General features: G+C 36.7%; 1 long non-coding RNA gene across 1 annotated transcript; it reads left to right on the top strand.

The window, feature by feature from the left end:
- Nucleotides 1–1,833: 1,833 nt before the first annotated feature.
- LOC105485631 (uncharacterized) lies at nucleotides 1,834–8,661 on the top strand. The gene is made up of 2 exons (XR_989728.2): nucleotides 1,834–2,045; nucleotides 8,063–8,661. It is a non-coding gene; the product is annotated as an uncharacterized lncRNA (long non-coding RNA).
- Nucleotides 8,662–12,032: the final 3,371 nt, after the last annotated feature.

The following is a 12,032-nucleotide window of genomic DNA, read 5'->3' as shown; positions in this document are numbered from 1 at the left end:
TCAAGACACCAATAAATTTAGCACAGTTCTAGTCGTGAACAGGACAGAGCAAGGGTTGAAATATTGGGCACTTTTACATTCTTAGTTTCATATATCTGAAACACATTTATTTTAATAGGATATATCTGTTTTTCTATATGCAAGAAAGAATAAAAGCTAAAACAAAAGAAAAGGATTCCATAGAAATATTATTCAAAATTTATTTTTACATAACCAAAGTTTTAACTCACATTTTGCTATCCACAGCAAAAGGTTAAAAGAAAAGACTTGGAACCAACTCAAATGCCCACCAGTTATAGACTGGATAAAGAGTGCAGCAAATATATACCATGGAATACTATGTAGCCATGCAAAAGGATGAGTTCATGTCCTTTGCAGGGACATGGATGAAGCTGGAAACCGTCATTCTCAGCATACTAACACAGGAACAGAAAACCAAACACCGCATATTCTCACTCGTAAGTGGGAGTTGAATGAGAGCACATGGGCACAGGGTGGGGAACATCACACACCAGGGCCTGTTGGGGGCTGGGGGGCTAGGGGAGGGATAGCATTAGGAGAAATATGTAATGCAGTTGATGGGATAATGGGTGCAGTAAACCACCATGGCACGTGTGTATCTATGTACCAAACCTGCACGTTCTGCACATATATCCCAGAACTTAAAGTATAATAATAAAAAAAGAACTGAAACTACAAAAAAAAAAAAAGAAAATCTTAGATGCTTTTAAATCCAAGATGTGGAGATTAAAAGTTTAATGTAATTAGCCTTCAAATTACTGATATTCTAATCAACAAAGACCCAGCTTTGTACTCCCATTTTCTAATGAAAAGTTATCCAATAGTTTCAGCATATTTAGGAATGAAGTGTTTTCTGTAATATGAATAAATTTATCCTACCCAAGATGATACATACAATTGAGATTAATAAGACAATCTGTAAGAAGAATATCTTGTATTTATTTATTTTTATAAGCACAATTCCCTTATTACAAAAATGTCACAAATAATTAGCACGCTGTCAAGGTCCAATCAGGAGATAATCCTCATGGCCCTGGCAGGTCTTAAGCAGTATGACTACTTAGTTTGATACTCGAATGGCGTTCTTCTTTAAACAAGCGAAATCTATGAAACTATCAGGAAGTCTGGAAAGATATGAATAAAAGGAATAATGCCATGGCAAGTGTGTCTGTACACTGCGCTTAGTACTCTGCAGCACTTCTGAAATATGAGCAACACAGTTTCCAGCATGAACCTGACAGTTCCCATATGCCCAGAAATTTTGACTACTTCTTATCCCAAAGACACCCCGTGTGGGGCACTAGAAAAAAAAAAAAAAAAAAAAGGTTACAATTGTTATCTTATTTTAATAGTACTTCATTTGACATTCTCTTTACATAAATTACACCATTAAGTAAGAAGAGAGTCAGATTTATTGTAAAACTAATGCAACTGGTGTTTCTTTAAGCTCTTGGGCCTCTGTGAGTGCTGGAGTTTATTGAATGTTTTGGGTAGAGATCGGAAGCCAGATTGCAATTATTTGGCTAAACAAACCTCACAACACAGGTACCTAGATTACCAAGGCTACTATATATTTTTTTCGTTCTGAAAATATGTTCACTTTCGTATCTCATTGTGTATTTGTTCTATATCATTCTTTTTCTCAAATGGAGCTCTCTAACTTTCATAAGACTTTGATCTCCTCAAACCTAAATCCTTATCCCAGGGGGGAAAAATGAGATTAAAGATCTCTGCTAAACCCATCACTAATTTATAACATAGAACATTTGTACGACTTATCTATTGCCGTTTTAATGCTAATAACCCTCAAAACTCAGTGACATAGAACAATGAGCATTTGTTTAGCTCGGGTCTGTAGGGGAGTGATTTCATCTAGGCTCACTCACAAGCCTAGAGTCGCTGTCAGGAATCTGAGCTAGGATGCCTTTAGCTTTGATGACTGGGATGACTTGGCTCATTCCATGTTTCTCATCTTCTAGTGGGCTATACTGGGAATGTCCTCACAGTAATGGCACAGGGAAAGGGTAAGCAGAGGAAACACACCTAACTTGTTCAAGTATCTCTGTATCCCATCCACTAACACCTCATTGACCAAATCAAATCATGTGGATGGTATAACAGAATCAAGGGCGCAAAAATGACTTGTAACTTTGGAAATTGTTAATTAGGATATATTCAGTCTTTACCTTTTAAAGATACATATTGAGATATTTGCTGTTGAAATTACATGAGATCTTGAATTTGCTTCAAAATATTATAAAGAAAGGGAAATGGATGGGATGAGATGAAGCAAGACTGATAATGAGGCCGGGCGCGGTGGCTCAAGCCTGTAATCCCAGCACTGTGGGAGGCCGAGATGGGCGGATCACGAGGTCAGGAGTTCGAGACCATCCTGGCTAACACGGTGAAACCCCGTCTCTACTAAAAAATACAAAAAACTAGCCGGGCGCGGTGGCGGGCGCCTGTAGTCCCAGCTACTCCGGAGGCTGAGGCAGGAGAATGACGTGAACCCGGGAGGCGGAGCTTGCAGTGAGCTGAGATCCGGCCACTGCACTCCAGCCTGGGCGGCAGAGCGAGACTCCGTCTCAAAAAAAAAAAAAAAGACTGATAATGAGTTGATAAATTATATGGCTGGGAAATGAGTACACCGTGTTCATTGTACTATTCTCTTGACTTTTGGACACATTTTGGGGAGGCTTTATCAGTCATTTATTTCATTAAGAATATAGGGGCTATTTTTAGCAATAATGTACTCTTTTACTTATAATTATGTTATATAATGTCTAGAGCAATTTGGAGAATATATATTAGCTGATAAAATATTATTTAATTGTATTTTAAAAAGAACATATGTCTTATCCAATACATATCTTCAAGGATGTGTTTATTTCTGGTTAATTTCAACATGAGTTTGTGTATTAACGGTGATTTACTGAGTAACATCTGTGCACCACGCCCATTTCTAGGCTCTGGCCATAAAGAATGGAACAGATGAATGGGGTTTCTGATCTTGAGGTTTTCATGGTTGTATTAGTCTTCTATCGCTGCTATAACACAGTTCCACAATATTGATGGCTTAACCAGTACAAAAACAGTATCTTGTATTTCTTAAGTCGAAAGTCCAGTATGGGACATTAAATCCAGGTGTTGGCAGGCCTGCATGTCTTTCAGAAAGCTCTAGGGGAGAATCAGTTTCCTTGCATTTTCTATGCTCTAGAGATCACCCACATTCCTTGACTTGTGATTCCTTTCTTCCATCTTCAAAGCCAGCAATGTTGCACCCGTCTGTGATTTTCTTCCATAACCACATGTCTATCTGAATGACTACAGTCAGGAAAGTTTCTCTACTTGTAAGGATTCCTGTGATTAGATTAGGCATACCAGCTGCAATCTAGGATAATTGCTCCATCTCAAGGTCCTTAAATTTGACCACATCTAGAACCACATCCCTTTAGCCATGTTAGGTAACATGTTTCAGGCTCAGATTTCAGAATGTTGACATCTCTGGAAGGCCGTTTTTCTGCCTATCACAATAGGTAAATGCTGCGAAGAAGCAAATTAATGAATTAAATAATTAAGCAAACACTGTCTGAAACTTTCAGACACTGATATATACTATAAAAGTCTGTAAAAGAGTGATACAATAGTCAATTATTTGCAACTTGTGTGTAAGAGAAGGCCTCACTAAGGAAGGGATGTTTAAACTGAGACTTCTGACAAATAGAGATCACCTTGCAAAGTGATGTAGGCAGATAATTCCTAGTAAAGGCAAAGCTAATGTAAATGTCCAAGGTGGGAGAATAGAAAGAAGGCAAATGGGCTAGGCCCTAGAGAGCTAAGGGGAAAGTAGCATTTCATGAGATTGGAGAGTTAGTAAGGGTCCAGATTTATTGGCTTATTTATTGTCTGATTTACCCTGTTGTAGGTTCTGAACTTTGTACCAATTGCCAAGGAAAGCTAAGTAGAGAAAGGAAATAATCTGATTTATGTTTAAAGGTAATATCTGGCTGCTTTGTGAATAATAAACTGTAGCTTTCTGTTCTCCAAAGCACCTATCATGACCTTGGCTGTTAAGTCCTAAATTAGTAATTTAATTAAAATTCCTATGTTACTTAGCAAAATACTTTTTGTAAATTAATATGTTTAAGTTTTGAAAATAATCCAGTATGAGATTTTGGAATTGATACTGAAAAGCTAAGTAAAATTGGATGAACTTAGTTATTTGTTTTAAATAAGAACTACATTCTTCCTTCAGTAGAGATAATTCTGATATTTGGCATTTACCTCAAAGGTTCAAATAGGAATGTGAACAATGTATTTACATATATTTTTAACAAATCCTAGTGTATGGGATATGTCATCATATTTTTAAAGCTAAAGAAGAAAATAAATCATACACTATGCTATTGTTTCAAAACTAGTGTTATTGTTTAAATTTATAGGGATGTGGCAACAATTTTACAAGGTTTATTTTGTATCTATAGATTAAAATTCATAGAAATGGCAGGAGCTGGATGAAAGAAACAATATCTTATCAGTAATATACATTATTTTGATGAATGGGAGAGAATGATCCATGTTTATGGCATACACTGTGCTAAACAGATAAACTGTGGAGATTTCTGTTGTAATATATTCTGCTTAAAGGATCAGCCTATAGGCCAGGCATGGTGGCTCATGCCTGTAATCCTAGCACTTTGGGAAGCTGAGTTGGGCAAATCACAAGGTCAGGAGTTCGAGACCAGCCTCGCCAACATGATGAAACCCCGTCTCTACTAAAAATACAAAAATGTAGCTGGGCATGGTGGCAGGTGCCTGTAATCCCAGCTACTTGAGATACTGAGGCAGGAGAATCACTTGAACCTGGGAGGTGGAGGTTGCAGTGAGCCAAGATCGTGCCACTCCACTCCAGCGCAGGCGACAGTGCAAAACTCCGTCTCAAAAAAACAAAAACAAACAAACAAAACACACACACAAAAATCAGCCTGTAAGCAGTTATGTAATTAGGAGTAGTTTAGGTGGTAAAAAATTTGCACACATTAGAAGACAGTAGATAGAGAGAAACCAAAATACCAAAGTTGACTACAGAAGATGTATATTAACCTCCACCCCTGCCCCACTCATCCTATCAGAACCAAGGTACCAAGTTCACTTTTTGGCAATAAAACGTTCTAAAATATATTCTCTTACATATGGCTTCAATATATATCCATCTGTCTGAGTTCCATGATACACTTATATATCCAGCCTAGCACTCTGGTGAGTTTTGGAAACTTGATAATATCAAATTAAAATTTAGGATTTACATTTTGAGAAATAAAATTACGGTCGAATTTTTAAAAATTGTATTTTTATTTGCAAGACCAATAATTTTAACAAATTATTGTATAATTACATAAAGATAAGTTCACAAACTTCATGGTAATTTTGAAGTTATATGCTTTAATACAATGTGAAACCGATTTTTATTTCTATTGAAGCCATCGAGACTGTCTGTATGTATGTGTGTGTGTGTGTGTGTAAAAGGTTACAGTATAACTTCATAACCACACACTCCTAAGAAAGGATGTTTTTGATATAATATTTGTCAATAATTTAAAACAAACATAACCTAATTTTAAATACAAATCCCTGTTTTCTTTGGGCACCAGGACTATTTCTGATGCAGTTCATGTTTACTGTGCTAACAGTTTTGGCATTTCCAGTTTCCTTCAATAATCCACATTCAAAATAATAGCTAATTCATTGGAAATAGACATTCTTTGTAAATACTCCTGTAAAATTAAAATAATTAACCTATCATTATGGAAGAGTATTTTTCTATACAATTTGAACAGAATCTATTATTGCATCAGCTTTCTACAAATAAAGATATAACAGAAACTAAAGCATTTTCTTTCACCCTCTACCCCAATGAATGAGTAAGAAGAAGCGACACTCAACAAAGTTCTTTGTTTTCTACTTCCTTTTTAATATCCTCTTGCTTTTCTGAAGACCAAGAAAAAGTAATAGAGCAATTAATCATATGATATTCCTCTCCTGACAGCACTGGCCTCTTATTATATTTATCACTGTGCTACTAAGCCTCTTTCTGCGACATCCTCCAGCTTGTCATAGCTTTCCCAGTAACTCTACATGCTATCAATTATTTAGCACAAGCAGCATTATGCATCCCTTCACGGATGATTATTTAGGAAGAGAAATCAATAAACAGAAAGTCCATTAAAACTCATGTAGTAACAAAAGATAACAGGACGATTATAATCTTCCCTGTACCTTGCACAAAAGGAGTTATCAAAAACCAGTTAGAGTTAACTTGCACTGGTAACATAATATTTATTTATTATTTTTATTTTTTTTGAGATGGAGTTTCGCTTTTGTTGCCCAGGCTGGAGTGCGATGGCCCGGTCTTAGCTCGCTGCAACTTCTGCCTCCCAGGTTCAAGCAATTCTCCTGCCTCAGCCTCTGGAGTAGCTGGGATTACGCACCATGACACCTGGCTAATCTTTATATTTTCAGTAGAAACGGGGTTTCACCATGTTGATCAGGCTGGTCTTGAACTCCTGACCTCAAGTGATCCACCCGCCTTGGCCTCCCAAAGTGCTGGGATTACAGGCATAAGCCATCGCACCTGGCTTGTATTTTTTAATAGTAAAGCATTATCGCCTGAAGGCTCCAACTTGCTCATAGATTCTTTAGAGGGGATACAAGTTTGTTTTCCTGTAAGAGAAATTTTAAACTTTCAGATTTTGACAGACCACGAGAGCAACAAAATCACAGCTTGTTGGTCATTTTTCTGGGCATGAGTTTCAATGACTGAAATACTCTGATAGGTCTTTTGGAAGTGGCCCGTTCTCTTATAAGTAGGGAGATTCCAGAAAGAATTAATATCTAGATGAAATTAATATTTGCTAGGCAATCTCATAGTCATTCAGGTACATCTCAATCTCAAGTTACTTCTCAATGTATTGCAAAGGCACAATGAGACAGACCTTAGATTCCCTAAGAAGGCAGTTTTCTTCCAGAGGTCACTGGGTAATACTTCAAGTCCTTTTAAGTGCTTGCATCCAGAATATTATTTCAAAAAGCAGCCTCTAAAATGTTATTATTGCTTCTTTCCACCACTGAATGAAAGGTGTCCATTCTGATGAGTGCATTGATTGTGAGATTTATAGCATGACACTTTGCCGACAATTCACCTTGCTCTGAATATTCCCAGGCAATGGAGCGGAAGAGGAGTACTGAGTCATTTCTGACTAGGCAGAAGGCATATTTCATAACACAGACTTAGCATCCTTGAGATTCCCATGGCTACTTATGTTCTTCATCCTTCATTTTACATAAACCTGAAAAGGATCAAGATTGTTGACTTCATTCAGCAGTATCTCCCTTAAAGGAGAAAGACTAGACTTTTGACTTATAAAGGAAGGTCTTAGTGTCCATTACAAAATAATAAATATTCATGTTTATATTCTAGAATAGCAGGGATCAGACGGGTTTTGAAATCACTTATAAGAATGTGAAATTATAAATGCCAGGATACAATATGTGTGAGTACACAAATGGCTTTAGAATTTACTGTCTGGACCAAATAATCAATGATATCTCTAATATGGTTATTTTTAATGTTTGTTTTAGTGGTAACTGTGATACTGTTTACAGTTCCTTGGGATGCCTAAATGGAGTTAAACACAGGAGTACTTGCAATATGATAAGGATAATGAGCAGTTTATGTCCTCAGAGTTTCACATATAAGGATACCATGTCTTTCTGATAATAAAGCTTTGCTTATCTCTATGTTGATATATTTGGTAAAAATACAGAAATATGATTAAATTTTCTGGTCATATTGCATCAAAAGGCATAATTTCAATTCAGTATTTGTGTTTCTATTACCCTTTCATTAATTTCATTTTATTTTTCTCCACATTAAGTAATAAACCATGTTTAAATATACTAATAGCAAAGAAAAAGATAAAGTCACGTCCATGCTCCCAGGTCAGTCTCTACAATGAAGCTATCTTGTTTTCTCTTTTCTTAGAAACCTCAGGCATAAAAGACAATGGGACTAAGAAATGTGTTGATTAAAAAAAAATATAGGAAGTGACAGCAGGAACACAGTACTACCTTAATTACCGAAGCCATTTGTAACTTTGGGTGTCAGCTAACACTTATTCTGCCTAGGTGGTGTTCTGATTTATACGAGTGTTCGAAAGATATAATGTCTTTCCCAGAGGATTTTATTAGAATCTAATGATTCAACTTGAATGAAGAAAACATAAAAACGTGTGTGTTCAGGAAAGGCAGAAGCTGGAGGTCAGCTGTGAGGAGACACACTTAGTGAGACAGATGAGTCTCGGCCTGAGGCACCTCAACCCATCCACATTCTTCTTCCACTATTAGTTTTATATTTTCTTCATAAAAGCAAGATGTTTTTTTCTCAAAAAGACACCTGTGCTTTTCATGTCTGCATTCTGATAAGGAAAATAGTCAAGAGAAATCATCAAAGTTTTAAAGAATGACCACTAATTGAATTACTTTAGACAATAAAAATGCAACTGTTCTTTGCATCCGAATGAGTCTTACCATTCAATTTTTCAAATAAAGTAAAAAAAAAAAAAAAGGAGTAATTTTTACTCACAAAGGGAGTGATGGTTTAGTAACTTTAGTATTGGGAAATTCAAATTAGCTTTATGCTGCATAGTCCTTGAAACAAAACCTGGAAAGAATTCTATTAGATTTCTACTATCCCAGTAGAAAGCAGAAGGAGCAATACTAGATGAAAACACAGGGGAAAAACTACACGACATTGATCTGGGAAATGATTTGTTTTAGATTTGGCAAGAGCATGGGCAACAAAAGCAAAAATAGACAAATTGTATTATGTCTAAATAAAAAGCTTCTGCATAAGAAAGGAAACAACACAGTGAATATACAACTTACAGTATGGGAGACAATGTTTGCAAGCTGTAGATCTGTTAGAGATTAATATCCAAATTATATAAGGAATTCAAACAATTCTAGAGAAAAGACACAAATAATCCAATTTAAAACTGGTCAAAGGTTCTGAATATATATTTCTCAAAAGAAGACATACAAATGGACAGCAGATGCAGGAAAAATGCTCAACATCACTAATAATTAGTGAAATGCAAATTAAAATCACAATGATATAATACATCATGTCTTTCAGAAATGCTATTGTAAAAAGAATGAAACATAACAAGGGTTGGTGAAGATGTGGAGAAAAGGTAACCGTTGTACATTGTTGGTGGATAGATGTTTGTATAGTCATTTATGAAAAACTGTATGGTGGTCCCTCAAAAAAACAAAAGTAGAATTACCATATGATTCGGCAATCTCACTTCTGGGTATTTATCCAAAAGATTTACAATCAAGGCCGGGCGCGGTGGCTCACACCTGTAATCCCAGCACTTTGGGAGGCCAAGACGGGTGGAACACAAGGTCAGGAGTTCAAGACCAGCCTGGCCAAGATGGTGAAACCCCCATCTCTACTAAAAATACAAAAAAATTAGCCGGGCGTGGTGGCATGTGCCTGTAATCCCAGCTACTCCGGAGGCTGAGGCAGAGAATTGCTTAAACCTGGAGGGGCAGAGGTTGCAGTGAGCCGAGATCGCGCCACTGCACTCCAGCCTGGGCAACAGAGCGAGACTCCATCTCAAAAAAAAAAAAAAAAAGGTTACAATCAATATGTTGAAGAGATGCCTACACTCCAGCATTCCTTGCAGCAATAATCACAATAGCAAAATTATGGAACCAACGTTAAGTGTCCATCAACAGATGAATGGACAAAGAGAAAATGGTATATATTCACAATGCAATACCACACTGCCTTACAAAAGAAATATGTTCTGTCATTTTTAACAAAATGAATGGAATTAAAGAAAATTATGCTATGTGATATACACTGGACACAGAAACAGAAATACCACATGTTCCCACTTATATGTGGAATCTGAAACATCCAAACTCATAGAAGCAGAGAGCAAAATGGGGCAGGGAATGAGAGAATGGGGAGATGGTGGTCAAAGAGCACATAGCCTCAGTTATACAGGAGGAATAAGATTTTTTTTTTTAGATTTATTACACAGTGTGGTGAATATAGCTAATAATGTTGTATTGCACATTTTTAAATTACTAAGAATAAATTTCAAACATTCGCACCACAAAATGATAAATATTTGAGGTGATGGATATGTTAGCTTGTTTTAATTATTACACATTGTATTTATAAATCATAACATCACTTTGTGCTGCATAAATATATGCAACTGTAATTTGTTAATTTATTTATTATTTTTTTTGTCTTTTTTTAATTTATTTATTATTATTATACTTTAAGTTGTAGGGTACATGTGCATAACGTGCAGGTTTGTTACATATGTATACTTGTGCCATGTTGGTGTGCTGCACCCATCAACTCGTCATTTACATCAGGTATAACTCCCAATGCAATCCCTCCCCCCTGCCCCCTCCCCATGATAGGCCCCGGTGTGTGATGTTCCCCTTCCTGAGTCCGAGTGATCTCATTGTTCAGTTCCCACCTATGAGTGAGAACATGCGGTGTTTGGTTTTCTGTTCTTGTGATAGTTTCCTAAGAATGATGGATTCCAGCTGCATCCAAGTCCCTACAAAGGACTCAAACTCATCCTTTTTTATGGCTGCATAGTATTCCATGGTGTATATGTGCCACATTTTCTTAATCCAATCTGTCACTGATGGACATTTGGGTTGATTCCAAGTCTTTGCTATTGTGAATAGTGCTGCAATAAACATACGTGTGTATGTGTCTTTATAGCAGCATAATTTATAATCCTTTGGGTATATACCCAGTAATGGGATGTCTGGGTCATATGGTACATCTAGTTCTAGATCCTTGAGGAATCGCCATACTGTTTTCCATAATGGTTGAACTAGTTTACAATCCCACCAACAGTGTAAAAGTGTTCCTATTTCTCCATATCCTCTCCAGCACCTGTTGTTTCCTGACTTTTTAATGATTGCCATTCTAACTGGTGTGAGATGGTATCTCCTTGTGGTTTTGATTTGCATTTCTCTGATGGCCAGTGATGATGAGCATTTTTTCATGTGTCTGTTGGCTGTATGAATGTCTTCTTTTGAGAAATGTCTGTTCATATCCTTTGCCCACTTTTTGATGGGGTTGTTTGTTTTTTTCTTGTAAATTTGTTTGAGTTCTTTGTATGTTCTGGATATTAGCCCTTTGTCAGATGAGTAGATTGCAAAAATTTTCTCCCATTCTGTAGGTTGCCTGTTCACTCTGATGGTAGTGTCTTTTGCTGTGCAGAAGCTCTTTAGTTTAATGAGATCCCATTTGTCAATTTTGGCTTTTGCTGCCGTTGCTTTTGGTGTTTTATACATGAAATCTTTGCCCATGCCTATGTCCTGAATGGTACCACCTAGGTTTTCCTCTAGAATTTTTATGGTATTAGGTCTAACATTTAAGTCTCTAATCCATCTTGAATTAATTTTCGTATAAGGAGTAAGGAAAGGATCCAGTTTCAGCTTTCTACTTATGGCTAGCCAATTTTCCCAGCACCATTTATTAAATAGGGAATCCTTTCCCCATTTCTTGTTTCTCTCAGGTTTGTCAAAGATCAAATGCCTGTAGATGTGTGGTATTATTTCTGAGGACTCTGTTCTGTTCCATTGGTCTATATCTCTGTTTTGGTACCAGTACCATGCTGTTTTGGTTACTGTAGCCTTGTAGTATAGTTTGAAGTCAGGTAGCGTGATGCCTCCAGCTTTGTTCTTTTGACTTAGGATTGTCTTGGAGATGCGGGCTCTTTTTTGGTTCCATATGAACTTTAAAGCAGTTTTTTCCAATTCTGTGAAGAAACTCGTTGGTAGCTTGATGGGGATGGCATTGAATCTATAAATTACCCTGGGCAGTATGGCCATTTTCACGATATTGATTCTTCCTATCCATGAGCATGGTATGTTCTTCCATTTGTTTGTGTCCTCTTTTATTT

Source organism: Macaca nemestrina, chromosome 14, assembly GCF_043159975.1.
Source record: "Macaca nemestrina isolate mMacNem1 chromosome 14, mMacNem.hap1, whole genome shotgun sequence".
Classification (NCBI taxonomy): Eukaryota; Metazoa; Chordata; class Mammalia; order Primates; family Cercopithecidae; genus Macaca; species Macaca nemestrina.
This window is presented reverse-complemented; position numbering and strand designations above follow the sequence as displayed.